The sequence below is a fragment of the Thermobia domestica genome, chromosome 4, assembly GCF_964235325.1.
Source record: "Thermobia domestica chromosome 4, izTheDome1.hap1.1, whole genome shotgun sequence".
NCBI classification, from domain to species: Eukaryota; Metazoa; Arthropoda; class Insecta; order Zygentoma; family Lepismatidae; genus Thermobia; species Thermobia domestica.
Genome location: NC_137457.1, coordinates 311,749,561 through 311,764,929, shown reverse-complemented (window position 1 = coordinate 311,764,929; position 15,369 = coordinate 311,749,561). Strand labels below are relative to the sequence as shown.

The following is a 15,369-nucleotide window of genomic DNA, read 5'->3' as shown; positions in this document are numbered from 1 at the left end:
GTATATGGGTTCATTTCCTATCATAAGACATGGGTACATTGACGCACTCTTTAAAAATTTGGGAGGGGTATCTTGGCTCATCCACTCGGTTTTAGAAATTTTTTAATATAAGCATTTGGTATCATAGTACAGGACTTCAATATGTACCACTATAAATTTGGATGGTCCACATCGTTCCCTTTCATGGGTAAAGAACTACCAAAAAATCAAATTTCGGAGGTTATTGACACCTATTTAGCACGTTATATGGGTATGTACAGAGGTTTATTACCTTTATATGTTTATGTTCCCTTTTAAATTTGGGAATTATCAAATAACAAAATTCGGTAAACGTTTTCTAGGACCCATTGGTGTTCCTCTTATGACCAAATATTCAAAATTTAAAGGTTATTGACCGGCTTTATTATTGAATAAGTACAGGATTTATTACTTTTTCATAAGACACAGGTGTATTTGTGTACCAATCTTAAATTTTGGGAGGAGGTACATTTCTTATTGTCATATCAATAATTGGTAATTGGATAGTATCTCATTCATTGGGTAAATCATTGTCAAATATGAGTATGATCACGTGATCAGTTATTAACCTATGATGGGATTAGGAGTCCAGAACATTGGTACATTGAAACTTTGTAGGATAATTTGAGAATGCGTCATTGGTATTGATTATTACAGCCAAATATAAACGTAAGCAAGACGATGTACCACGTGATTGACCTTGATGAGGTAGTGTACAGGGATTCATTTCCTTTGTTGTGGTACTTCTTAAGTTTGAGTACACGTTTCTAGAAAACAGTTGGTTCTACTCAGGTAAACAATTGACGGACATTATTGACCTTATTGAACATATAATGATATGATTAACTCTAAGACTTAGGTATATCAAGAGAAGTATTCTTTAAATTTGGGAATGGTGATAAACAGAATTTTAACATAAGGTGCGAAATTTGAAACAATACATTGAACTTTAGTCACAGCTCATAGTCTAAGATCATTGGTGGTGATTGATTTGACCTTGAGCTTTAGAAATCTGATAGCTAACCTTATTGAATCTTATGACTCATAGACGAAAGGCAATACATGCTACAACAGTTTGAAATTTAATCATAAGGTGATGTGACCTGACACTAGCAAAGTTATTGTTAATGCAATTTGATTGGATGATCACTATCTTTCCTGCAATCTGATTGGTTGATCACTATCTTTCGTGCAATCTGATTGGTTGATGATTTTCAAATCTTTGCTGTATTCAGTTTTTAAGTTTTGTTTAACATTTAAAAATCTTGGTTTCGTTCAACATTTTGCACTCACTGATAAATATGATCAAAACCGTTTATTTGTTAATCGAATAGTTAAAAACCGGATAAAGTTTGACGGTTAACCGTGAAACGTAAAAATTTTTAGTTTGAAATTTTTTGGGTTGAAACTTTTTGTTTGAAAATACTTGCTTTCAAATTTTTGTTTGATTTTTTGTTTCAGAATCTTGTGTGAATTTTTTGTTTCAGAATTTTGTTTGAATTTTTTTGACAACTTTTGTTTTCAAAATTTTTTGTTTAAAAATTTTTTCGTTTGAAATTTTTAAAAATTTTTTCGTTTCAAAATTTTGTTTAAAATTTTTGTTTGAAATTTTTCGTTTCCAAATTTTTTGTTTGAAATTTTTTGTTTCAAAATTTTGTTTGAATTTTTTTTCGTTTCAAAATTTTGTTCGAATTTTTTTCGTTTGAAATTTTTTGTTTGAATTTTTTTTCGTTTCAAAATTTTGTTTCAAAGATTTTTGTTTGAAATTTTTGTTTCAAAGTTTGGTTTGACATTTTTAAAAGTTTGTGCACTCATTAGTAAAGAACCGGAACTGTTTAGAACTAAAACCTTTGGCAGCATTGTGGTGCAATAGTACACGTCAGAACATGATAATGCAACGTCATCAGTTTTGCATCATATATAAGTATCGTTCGAGTTAGTATTCATGATAACATCATCATGGCTACTTGTCTGCAGTTTCTAAACACACGTGATGTGATGAAATCATTTACCAAGATTACTGATTTACAACAGAATGTACCTTATAGAATCTTAGCTAGCCAAATAATCTCTACAAAGTTTGGATTAAGAATCGTAGTGAAGCTTGAAAATGATAAGAATATAATTTTACCAGCAAGATATTTACCCATGGAAGCATCAAAACAAGAAGAACTGCTGCGTTTCTTAAATACTGGATCTGTATCTTTATGTTACAAAGGATTCTTGGGTCGAAGTCATCAACTTGAATTTGGTACACAGCCAGATTCGTCAGCAATTGTGATGAAATCATGAATTCAAACGTCAGGACATCAGACATAGTTGTATGAATTTGGTTGGTCAGCATGACGTCAGCAACTGTGATGAAGTCATGAATTCAAACGTCAGCACATTCCTTTCCAATGACGTCAGCGATAACTATAAATCAACCAATACACTGTCATCCCACGAAATCATTTGAGCAAGTGCATTTCAGGAGGAAAGATGTGTACTTCTAACGATAAAGAGTTCATCTTCGCAAGCTATTATCCAATAAATATATTTCAAACAAAACATGTGATGATTGGTATCAGTGCTAGAACATTTGAACCAGTAATTCGATTGGGCAAAGCAGAACAATTTGGTGTACAACTGACCTTTGAAGAATGGCAAATATTATGTTCACGAATCGACCAAATGAACGATTATTTTCATGATGAGCTAAATGTGACCATAGTCAAATCATTAGGCTCAAATCATGAAGTGGTGCTGCGTACAGTCCTCGAAGAGAAGATGGTGCTGTTACGTAAAAAGAGCATATTCCATGTCCCTCGCAACATGGTGTATCTAACACAAACGGAATGGAACAAATTTATCAGCGTATTTCAGTGTGTGAAACATGCAGTGGAAGTGTGCAACAAAACAAGTATATTCTTGAAAGAGTACTATTTTGAAAAATGTGTTATGCATATTGTACAACATGTATCTAGATATTGTGATGGTTGTCAACATCGTTCGAGGGTGCATACCTGTATTGATAAACAGTTTATTTGTGATCAAATGGACATTGAATTTCCACCAATTGATATTGCATTAGACCTTAAAAGACTTCAATTGGAATTAAAATTATACGCTAAAGACAAACTAGTGCAAGAAGTTCAAAATACATTGTATCGACAATATCCAGAACCACTATGTGGTATGGATGTATGTGGAGTGTAATAAAATGATCCATTTCAATGAATTGTGTTTTTTCATTTCAAGTACAACCCCATATTCTGATGTGTACTATTGCACCACAATGTTGCCAGAGGTTTTAGTTCTAAACAGTTCCGGTTCTTTACTAATGAGTGCACAAACTTTTAAAAATGTCAAACCAAACTTTGAAACAAAAATTTCAAACAAAAATCTTTGAAACAAAATTTTGAAACGAAAAAAATCCAAACAAAAAATTTCAAACGAAAAAAATTCGAACAAAATTTTGAAACGAAAAAAAAATTCAAACAAAATTTTGAAACAAAAAATTTCAAACAAAAAAATTTGGAAACGAAAAATTTCAAACAAAAATTTTAAACAAAATTTTGAAACGAAAAAATTTTTAAAAATTTCAAACGAAAAAATTTTTAAACAAAAAATTTTGAAAACAAAAGTTGTCAAAAAAATTCAAACAAAATTCTGAAACAAAAAATTCACACAAGATTCTGAAACAAAAAATCAAACAAAAATTTGAAAGCAAGTATTTTCAAACAAAAAGTTTCAACCCAAAAAATTTCAAACTAAAAATTTTTACGTTTCACGGTTAACCGTCAAACTTTATCCGGTTTTTAACTATTCGATTAACAAATAAACGGTTTTGATCATATTTATCAGTGAGTGCAAAATGTTGAACGAAACCAAGATTTTTAAATGTTAAACAAAACTTAAAAACTGAATACAGCAAAGATTTGAAAATCATCAACCAATCAGATTGCACGAAAGATAGTGATCAACCAATCAGATTGCAGGAAAGATAGTGATCATCCAATCAAATTGCATTAACAATAACTTTGCTAGTGTCAGGTCACATCACCTTATGATTAAATTTCAAACTGTTGTAGCATGTATTGCCTTTCGTCTATGAGTCATAAGATTCAATAAGGTTAGCTATCAGATTTCTAAAGCTCAAGGTCAAATCAATCACCACCAATGATCTTAGACTATGAGCTGTGACTAAAGTTCAATGTATTGTTTCAAATTTCGCACCTTATGTTAAAATTCTGTTTATCACCATTCCCAAATTTAAAGAATACTTCTCTTGATATACCTAAGTCTTAGAGTTAATCATATCATTATATGTTCAATAAGGTCAATAATGTCCGTCAATTGTTTACCTGAGTAGAACCAACTGTTTTCTAGAAACGTGTACTCAAACTTAAGAAGTACCACAACAAAGGAAATGAATCCCTGTACACTACCTCATCAAGGTCAATCACGTGGTACATCGTCTTGCTTACGTTTATATTTGGCTGTAATAATCAATACCAATGACGCATTCTCAAATTATCCTACAAAGTTTCAATGTACCAATGTTCTGGACTCCTAATCCCATCATAGGTTAATAACTGATCACGTGATCATACTCATATTTGACAATGATTTACCCAATGAATGAGATACTATCCAATTACCAATTATTGATATGACAATAAGAAATGTACCTCCTCCCAAAATTTAAGATTGGTACACAAATACACCTGTGTCTTATGAAAAAGTAATAAATCCTGTACTTATTCAATAATAAAGCCGGTCAATAACCTTTAAATTTTGAATATTTGGTCATAAGAGGAACACCAATGGGTCCTAGAAAACGTTTACCGAATTTTGTTATTTGATAATTCCCAAATTTAAAAGGGAACATAAACATATAAAGGTAATAAACCTCTGTACATACCCATATAACGTGCTAAATAGGTGTCAATAACCTCCGAAATTTGATTTTTTGGTAGTTCTTTACCCATGAAAGGGAACGATGTGGACCATCCAAATTTATAGTGGTACATATTGAAGTCCTGTACTATGATACCAAATGCTTATATTAAAAAAATTCTAAAACCGAGTGGATGAGCCAAGATACCCCTCCCAAATTTTTAAAGAGTGCGTCAATGTACCCATGTCTTATGATAGGAAATGAACCCATATACATGACCATATAACCATATAAGGTAATAGAGCCTCATCAAAGGGGAGAAATTGGGCCAAAAACCAAACACGTGGTACAACGTATTGCTTACGTTTATATTTTTGGCAATTTTGTACCCCTAAAAGGGAACGAGGTGGACCACCCAAATTTATCATGATACATGTTGAGGCATGTACTATGATACCGAATGCTCAAATTGGAAAATTTCCAAAATTTAAGGGGTTGGCCATGGTACCCCTTCCAAAAATTTAAAGGGTGCATCAATGTACCCATGTCTTATAATAGGAAATGGACCAATATATACATGACCATATAACCATATAAGGTAATAGGACCTCATCCAAGGGGATAAATTGAGCCAAAACCAAACACGTGGTTGTACTAAAATTTGGCAATTGTGTACCCATGAAAGGGAACGAGGTGGACCACCAAAATTTATAGTAATTTATATTAGGGTTCTATACTATAATACCAAACATATAAAAGGGACAATTTCCAAAATTAAAGGGGTGGGTCAAAGTACCCCTCCCGGGTGCACAAATGTACCTATGTCTTATGATAGGAAATGAATCCCCATACGTGACCATATAACGTATAAGGTAATAGGACCTCGTCCAATGGAATAGATTAGGTAAAAAAACGAAACACGTGGTACAACGTATTGCTTACATTTATATTTTGGCAATTTTGTACCCCTAAAAGGGAACGAAATTACATTAATATATATTAGGGTATATTATACTATTATACCGAATGTTTAAATTGGTCAATTTCCAAAATTAAAGGGTGGTCCAAGGTACCCCTCCTGGGGGTGCATTAATATACCCATATCTTATGAAAGGTAATGAACCCCTGTATACGCCCATATAACGATATAGGATAATAACACCTCATCAAAGGTGATAAATTAGGTCAAAAGACCAAACATGTGGTTGTACTAAAATTTGGCAATTGTGTACCCATGAAAGGGAACAAGGTGGACCACCCAAATTTATAGTGATACATACTAGGGCTCTATACTATTATACCAAATGTTTAAATTGGGCAATTTCTAAAATTGAAGGGATGGGCCAAGGTACCCCTCCCGGGGTGCACCAATATATCCATGTCTTATGAAAGGTAATAGACTCCTGTATACGCTCATATAAACATATAAGGTAATAGGACCTCATCCAAGGGGATAAATTAGGTCAAAACCAAACACGTGGTACTACGTATTGCTTACGTTTATATTTTGGCAATTTGGTACCACTAAAAGGGAACGAGGTGGACCATCCAAATTTATCATAATACATATTAGGGTCCTATACTATAATACCAAATGTTTAAATTGGGCAATTTCCAAAATTTAAGGGGTGGGCCAAGATACCCCTCCCAAATTTTTCAATGGATGCATTAATATACCCATGTCTTATGAAAGGTAATGGACCCCTGTATACGCCCATATAACTATATAGGGTAATAACACATCATCCAAGGGGATAAATTAGGTCAAAAACCTCCGAAATGTGAATTTTTGGCAATTTTTTACCCATGAAAGGGAACGACATTGACCCCCAATACTGATAGAGGTACATACTGTGGTCCTAGGCTACCATACCAAATTTTTAGATTTGGCAATTTCCAAAATTTAAGGGGTGGGCCAAGGTACCCCTCCCAAATTTTTCAAGGGGTGCATTAATATACCCATGTCTTATGAAAGGGAATGGACCCCTGTATACGCCCATATAACCATATAGGGTAATAACACCTCATCCAAGGGGATAAATTAGGTCAAAAACCCCCGAAATTTGACTTTTTGGCAATTTTTTACCCATGAAAGGGAACGACATAGACACCCAATACTGATAGAGGTACATACTATGGTCCTAGGCTACCACACCAAATTTTTAGATTTGGCAATTTCCAAAATTTAAGGGGGGTGGTCCTACGTACCCCTGCCAAAATTTAGGGGGTGGGCCATGGTACCCCTGCCAAAATTTAGAGGGGGTGGTCCTAGGTACCCCTAGGTCATTGACCCCGGGCCTTGGGGCCCCTCATTGAGGATAATCAAAAACGCGATAGGGTGCCGCAATTACTACTTAGGGCATGATTTTTTTTTTTTTACATAAATTAACAAAACGGAAGAATAAAATTTCGAGACAAGAGCGAAAGAAGCCTTCGAGGATCGAGACAAGACAAGACCTATTAAATTTAGTAGACGAGACGAGAAAACCTTATTTCTTGTCTCGTTTCATAGAGAACACTATTTGAACGAAATATATTTCACTCTTTCTTGTAGCGACTACTTGGCAGATGTTGGTACATTTCTTTGCATGAATAATCAATGTTATGGCATATCAATCTGCAAGCATGTAATCAATCTATACGCTATTATGGGGAATAGAGCACTGTAGAATGCATTAGCTTATTATTTAGAAATGAAATGAATCTTCGAGTTTTACGTCCACAGTTATGTCGGCTAGGCTAAAGGACACGGTAATGATCAGAATGAATGAAATGGTGGAATGAAGAAAGTTTGAGCAAACAGAAAATCCCCGAGAAAATCCATACACATGGTGTTTGTCCACCACAAAGCCCACTTGGTGCGAGCTGGGATCGAACCGGCCACCCCACACACCAGAGGTGAACTGTCAGAGATATCGAGTAATTTTCGGGAATTCATACAGCGTCTCAAGAGTAGGTTATCTTTCTTCCGTTAACCTTGCATTCAAACCAGAAGTGGAAGAAATCAATCGTTTTCGAAAATCGATTGAGCATCTGAAGAAAAATACCATCTTCACCTGTATCTCTCTACTGAAAGAGGAAATGGTAAAACAGTTTCACTCTTCCGGTTTCAAGCTTCATAGAGCCCCTCGGGGCTATGTGGATAGAGTATGCGTCTTGTTGCGGGAGACCCGAGTTGAATTCCCGGCGAGTTGAAGCGAGTTTGCTATTCAGTTCACTATACAGTTCAAAACTATTTTTATAAGATGAACAGTTCCCTCACTTGAAAGCAACACAGAGAACTTTTCTGAAACTTTCGTACGTCGTTAGTTCCAATATGCCTCTACAGGTAACGATTCGCCGAGATGTTTACGCAGAATCAATGAAATCTTTATGATCTATGAAGAGAGGGAAAACTGACTTTGCTCTTATCTGCTGTCAATCTGCATTCCATTGGTATCTTCGTCTGCGGGGACAACCCAAAGTTCACGCACGTGACCTAGCGGGCAGAGAATGAAAGAAACTACCTGCTTAGCCTCCTATTTGCTGTTCTGCGTTGTTGCAACATATAGACCATAAATTAAACAGCTTGTAAATGGAAGAAATTTTAATTTTAATTCGCGCGCGTTAATATTTCCCTAGCAAGAAAAAGTAAAAGTGAACATACAATATTAACACTAACAAACATTTGGACGAATTTGGAAATGTATAATATAAATAGTTTTCATAATATTTTGGAAAGAAATATGCCATGTTATTATATAGGGAAATCCCATCGCATTCCGAGTGTTGGACGCAGCCTTAACTTTAAAAAAAATACTTTTGTTAGGCCTATTTTTATTATTTTCTGGCTGGCTTACTTTTGCACCTAGAAGATTAAAATTTTTACACATTCAGTCCACCGAGTAGCATTTATTGGATTTTTTTAAAAGATCTCTGCGTTAACACGAAGGTCAAGAGGAGCAAAAAGGTAAAGAAAAGGGATATTTTAACCAAAAAATCCACTTTTTCGCGTTTTCCCGCCTCAGGTACATGATGGAGACATGTGAATGGTATCGTTTGAAAGGCTGTTCTATTCTAAAGAGAATGATGTACAAAACATGATCTTAGGATAAATAGGGACGTCTCCAGAACGTCTTTTACCTGAGATCAGGGTATTTTGCACTAATTTTGACATTGTGAGGATCATTGGTAAATATTTTTCCCGTCCTTACTATTCAAGATAGAAGCTTGGAATTTTGTACACAAAATTAGTACACACCTTGGTATTTTTAAAGTTGATTTTCAGATGTCTGCGTTAACACAGGGCAGTCTAGAGGAGCTTAAAATTGTTTTTTTTTTTTTCAGAGAAAACCTCTGATTTCTCTCAAAATTTCCCACAGCTACATGATACGGAAGTGTGAATGGTACCGTTTAAAAGGTTGCTTTATTATGAAGAAAACGAGGAATGAACCATGATCCTACGATAAATAAGGAAGATGCTGTAGCCGCTTCACTGAAAGTCTATAATTTACCTTAAAAAAAAAAAAAAGGCGGAATTTTAAAGGGAGGGAGAGAGTAAAATTAACTGAGGATTTTATTTGTAACTAAAAAAACTTAGTGTCGTCTGCACAAAGATAATCAAATAGTGTGTAATATAGACCTATATCTTCCCTTAACATCAATATTGAGTGTATATACACTTTCTTGTTTCTTCGCCTTTTTTAATTTTTTTTTTTTTAATCAAGAGGGCAAAGAGAAGCATACTTTCACTCACTGAATACATTTTCTCATGAAAATAATCATCTTGTTTTGTTTGCGTCACTGGTGGTGATACGCGAGAGTGTGGTGTCGCCAGCAGTTTTGCCACTGGTGGCACAACCAGTGGCCTAATGTAATTAATAGGGCCTTAGTAATATTGATCTAACAAACCTTCCATGCTGTTTATAGTGTAAATTTTGATCCCACCCCCATTATTTTTCCATCTTGAAAGACGTTTGAGTGATTATCTTTAGGAATTCACTATTTTAGAAAAGAAAGCATTGTAACATTTATATGAAGATTGCTTGACAAACGTTATATAAAGTTCCAAAACTCACGTCTAACTCAAACCAAGATCTGAGTCAGCTAAAATATGATACTCCGCAACCGTCAGTTTGTCGGCTTGTGTGCAAAGCCCCTTAGCTTTTAATGCCACAATTTAAATCTTTGCAAAGTTACTTTCTTCAAGTCACCACAACTATGAAAATATTTTGTAAATGTATTTTATTGCTAATTTTATGCGTGCACTCTTGCAACATGTAAATCAAAGTTTATATAGAGAGAACAGAAATAAAACCTGCACTACTTAAATTAGTTGTGTTAAGTAATAAAATAAGATCAAATATATTGTATCTCATTCGTCTCCCCTGTCTCATCAGCAACATATGGAGTGGAGAACAGAGGAAGCCATATATGGGTTGGGAGGAGTGCTGGTCTGGTCAACCTACAAACATTACGTCACAGAAGGACGGAATGGGATTTTTACAATTGCTTTTATTGCGTAAGTTTGCAGTTTGTCGAGTTTACAGTAAGTTGTGCTTCGTCAAAGTGTTAAGGTAATAATTGAAAAATATATTGTACAGATAGAAAACATATTCTGGCGAAGCGCGTTGTTGTTATGATAATAGCACAGGCAGCCCCTAATAGCCAAAACACTTGTCATTTGTGTTTACTGGTAATGAAAAATATGAAAGATGGGGCGTGGTTTCAGTATATTAGAATAGAATACAGTATATTTTCTAATAGTAATTAAGAAAGAAAAATTCGGAAGAAGCTATGCCAATGCAAAGAAGTAAATGGCAAGTTTCAAGTAAACATATCGTCATAATGAATAGCTATTTTCGTTACTGTTCTTAGCGTTTTATGTCTAGTAACGCAGTGCAAGTAAAAAGTGTGTGACTTTATACCATGCAGTCTAATAACATAAGGGACATTACAACATCAATGCAATATTTTTGTGTATAAAATCCCAATTCTTTAACCATGAATTGAAAAAAAAAAAAGACTATTTTCTTTCGTACAGGTTTACTTTTGGTGCACCACTCAAAATAATTGTTGAAAAAATATAATTGTTTCACTAATTTCCTTCGTCTTGTCCCCTAAAAGAATTGCGGTATGGCCGACATGAAAATATCTCACTTGGCATAGATAAAATTCAAGAGGGCCAGCTGAAGCAATTGTTGAAAAATTACAATTCTTTACGATTTGCGTATAAATACGGCTTCCAAATGCATGCTATAAAAACTATACTGCGAAAACACAAACCAATCTGTGCTAGATGGTCATTAAAAAACACGAATGGTATCTAACCGAGTCAGGGCAGAGTGAAGCGGGTGGGATCGGGCGATAGCACGTGGTTGCGTTAGGAGGGATTAGGCGTGTCAACTATGGTGGGTATAACTGTAAGCGCGGGTAGTGAAAAGTGGATTTTGCCAATGACAGGAGCTTTAATAGCATTTATCATTGTTTCATACTTGGAAACATAAAGTTCAGCTTTTGTACACTGCAGAAATACATTGCTGGTGGAAAATATCAGATAGAGTAGTTTTGAAACTGAGGGGCCAGTACAAAGTTAACCTATCCCAGCCTAATCTAATCTAATATAACCTAACCTAATCTGAACCAACAAAACGCACAGAAAATATATCAAGGATGGGTTAAATTCCAAAGTTGGGCGTCCGTTTCCAGCAAAATTTTTAAAATTTACAGTAAAGATATGGATAATTTGATCGTTTGTGTGCTTGATAATGTATAAGAGTCTCGAAAAATCTGTTTATTTGTTATATATAAGCGGTTATAAACATGGGACTATACGGCGAGCGGAGGGAACTATTTGGCGCAAGGTAACCGAACAGTTGCATTGTGGGAAAGAAACGAGCATTTATGTTATCAACATGGCGAATGTACAAGGGCAATGAACTAACAGTTTTAACATTTGTGAAGCAAATACGTTGATAACGAGCAAAATCTTTTAAAAGTTTGTGAAGAGCACGGATTAATGAACCTAATAACAAATTGCAGAAAGTGTGGAAAGGAGATAACAGCGAAAAAACGTGGCGAAAGTGGACGCCCAATTTCGGAATAAATGCCCAAGGATGTAAGAAATTTTAACTCAAAATTCTGGATCCCAGTTCCAAAAATATGCCGAGTCACTTTTCATATGCACTTACTTATTCTATCCATCGTAAACCACATGTAATGATTTTATACTAGTAACCCTATACATATAAACCTAAAATACAGCTGTATTATTTTTAATTCTGTCGCCTGCGGAAAACTGTTCCTTGTAATTGTTATTTCATGTAAAGTATTCAGTTTTACCTGTAAATCTTTCAAAACATGTTGCGCCAAACTACAGCAGCACCTTTTCTTCTGTTTTTGCTAACTCCTATCAGGTAAACTTTACAATACACGCTCCAGGTATGCATCGATAACTAGGATCGCTTTAAAATAGTGTTGTAAGAGGATAGGGTATGTAAAAGTAGGATCGGGTTAGCTTAGAAAAATTCGAAACCACTTTGTTAAAATTAATCGAGTGTAATTTATTCTGTCTGCGGAGGGTACCAGCAGGAGCGGGCATTGTAAAGTTTACCACGGACGTGTAAATAACGATAATAGCTATGAGTATGGTATTTGTGTCCAAAAATGGGAATAAAATTTACAATGCACGTTCCATTTGTGCAAGAATTAGTAGAACCGCTTTAAAAGGGTAGTGTAGGGTTAGCTAAGGGAAATTTGGACACATTTTGTTAAAATTAGTCGAGTGTAACTTCTCGTGTCCGCGCAAGGATGCCAACTAGAGTGGGCATTGTAAAGTTTACCCACAAGTAGTTTCATACCCCTCAGCAAGTGTAGGCATCGGGATTACCGTAAACAGTAGGGGCAGGCTAGTACTATTCATGGTTGTGTACTCAGCGCACAGGGAATAAGCAATGAATAAATCCGACACTTTCGATTTCAACTTAAATACAAGGCTCCAAGAGTCATGTGATCCAAACAATGCGTCTGTACAAAAGACATAGGGTAGTTGATGTTTGTGGCTCATCTTCTGCAGATGACGACCCCGGATTAGACCCACATGACTCTGTTTTTAGTATTACTACTTACTATTTATTTGTTGTTCTTTTAACCCGGGAACGGTCGACTGTTGATTTGTGACTCGAGCGGTCGACAGGTGAGCGCGGCGCTCACTTACAATAAAATCGTTTCTATAGCTGTTATGATTTTATACGGGATTTATTTTCAACACATTTCTAAATGTTGACATTTTGTGATTTAATATTATTACTACAGTGAAACCTCCCTTAACGGACTCCTCTATAATACGGACAGATTTTTTTTTTTGTCCCGGCAAAAGTATATGTTCTCTTACGGAACAAAACCCTCACTTTTACGGACGCGGACAGTCCTTCTTCCCCCCCCCCCCCCAACGTTTCAATAACCTCTTCATAACGGACAGGAATTATTCTCGGTTCTGCGATATATTACAAGAAACAGAAAAGTCTTTTCCCCACAAGTGTATCTATCGTGAGTCTAGACCTGGTGAACTATCAAACAGAACAGCTTCAAGCTGAACTTAAAATTCTTCTTTGTTTATACCCGCAATAAACTGCTTTTTGGTGGAAATCCTAGAAAACCTTCAATAAGCAATAACACTCATGCAGGGTCAGTCGTATGGCCAAGAATTCTATGCAAAAGATCTTCCCTTCCCTAACAAATTTAGTCCTTTTTTTATCTGGGCCTTGCATCTTTCCCGACAATTTCATAGATAACAAAACATTGTTTGTTTTACAATAACATTTTCAACGAGCAATTTAAAAAAAAAAAGAAAAAAAGGAAAGCAACATTTTTCTTTTACTTATGATACTGGAACAAGTCTGGGTTAGCATGTTCCCGGCTTCCTTTTTACTTTCACTAAGAAGATATTATTTGTGATTGAGACTGGGTCAATAAACATATGCACTCCCAATAACTTGCCTTTTCATCCATTCCGCCAAAGAACGAATATATTAACATACCCCAGTAATAATATTATTTAACAGAAATGAATTTCTCCTTCATCGCTCCCAATAATTCAAATACGTACTAAATAGAGTATTTTATATTGAATTTTAGGTATTTACACTCACACGTAATGCGGTGCGTGACGTTTGGGCGCGAGTTAAATTAAAAAGTCATTATGTTAGGCGCTGAGTACTAAGTTCCAATCAACATATCACAAGGTGTCTACTGTAGTGGAAGTCCTTGAATTATACTGGATTTTGTTTTACATATTAGAAATACTGGAATTTCAAAATTCTAAAAACTGAATTAACAATTAAATTTTGTAAATTTAAGTTTCAGCCAAAGTTAAGTGTGCTTTTTATTTGATAACTTTTCAAGCCAAAAGTAAGTAGACCAGACTAGATATGATTGACTGCATTACATACATAGTGAGCCTATTCCATTAAAAAATTTAAACAGGCCTTCTACTGTGGTTATGCAATAAGTGTGAATGTCAAACACATTTCTAGTGGCTAAATGACCAATATATGTACACTTAACAATATTTTTCACTTTGAAATCGTTCTTTTTTCCCTTTCTCCACTTTCTTTAATGCAGATTAAATGCTTACAATGGGACGAAAAAAAGTGTGTTAAGTTTTGATTTTTATATTGGAATGTTAATATAAAAAAGTGATACCAGAAATACGGCATACTGCAGTTCCTAAACTCAATGTCTTAGATACCCTGTATTAACATCTTTCCCTCAACTCGATTAGGATTTAGGATTTTTAGATTTCTGGGCTCTCGGCATTTAAGGCCATTTAACCCGTCACGTTTGAGGGAGCACACTATCCGGGGAAAGGGAAGGAAGGAAGCGGCCTGGAACTATAAATTAGATAACACCCCGGCACTATTAACAGTTCGTGTGATTCCTTCATTTTCTAGCTTTTTTATATAATACAAAAATTAGATCAGAAGTACAAGAATAGTGAACAAGCAAAAAATCAGTCCATGACGAGGCTAGGCAACAAATACCACAAACGCATTAAACTATTTAATTTAGAAAATATACAGATAAATGAGGTAAGATAAAAACAGAACTATAGGAAATGTATATATCTTGATTCGCGCTTAGTTTTCAGTGCCTAGCTTACTTTATATGTCGTAAATTGTGATTTTTACTATGTACCTCGCGCCCAAACGTCTGGCGCCTAAACGGCTTTGCGCCCAAACGTCCGGCGCCCAAACGGCAGCGCTGAAACGTCCGCGCCCAAATGGTGGCGCCCAAACGTCCTGTCCCGCACGTAATGCATTAACTGTATATTACTGCATATAACTAACATTGTGAGAAATTAAATTTCTGTAACAGATACTTCTCAATAACGGACAAAAATTAATGTCCTATTGGTGTCCGTTATTCAGAGGTTTTACTGTATTATTAAAATAAAATCGCAAATAAAATTATGATGCGTTTATCTGTGACCC

General features: G+C 35.1%; 2 protein-coding genes across 4 annotated transcripts in view; one reads left to right on the top strand and one right to left on the bottom strand.

Annotated features, from left to right (window-relative positions):
- Positions 1-15,369, bottom strand: part of LOC145684317 (ATP-binding cassette sub-family C member 5-like) — a 247,495-nt gene that overhangs the window by 220,425 nt on the left and 11,701 nt on the right. The window lies entirely within an intron of this gene.
- Positions 10,245-15,369, top strand: part of stck (LIM zinc finger domain containing stck) — a 43,636-nt gene continuing 38,511 nt past the window's right edge. The window contains exon 1 of one of the 3 annotated variants that reach the window (XM_081756507.1): positions 10,245-10,400. The gene's annotated coding sequence lies outside the window, so the exon portion shown is untranslated. Of the gene's footprint in view, positions 10,456-10,677; positions 10,699-15,369 lie in introns of those variants that run through there. The other 2 variants (XM_081756508.1, XM_081756509.1) reach the window with 2 other exon arrangements.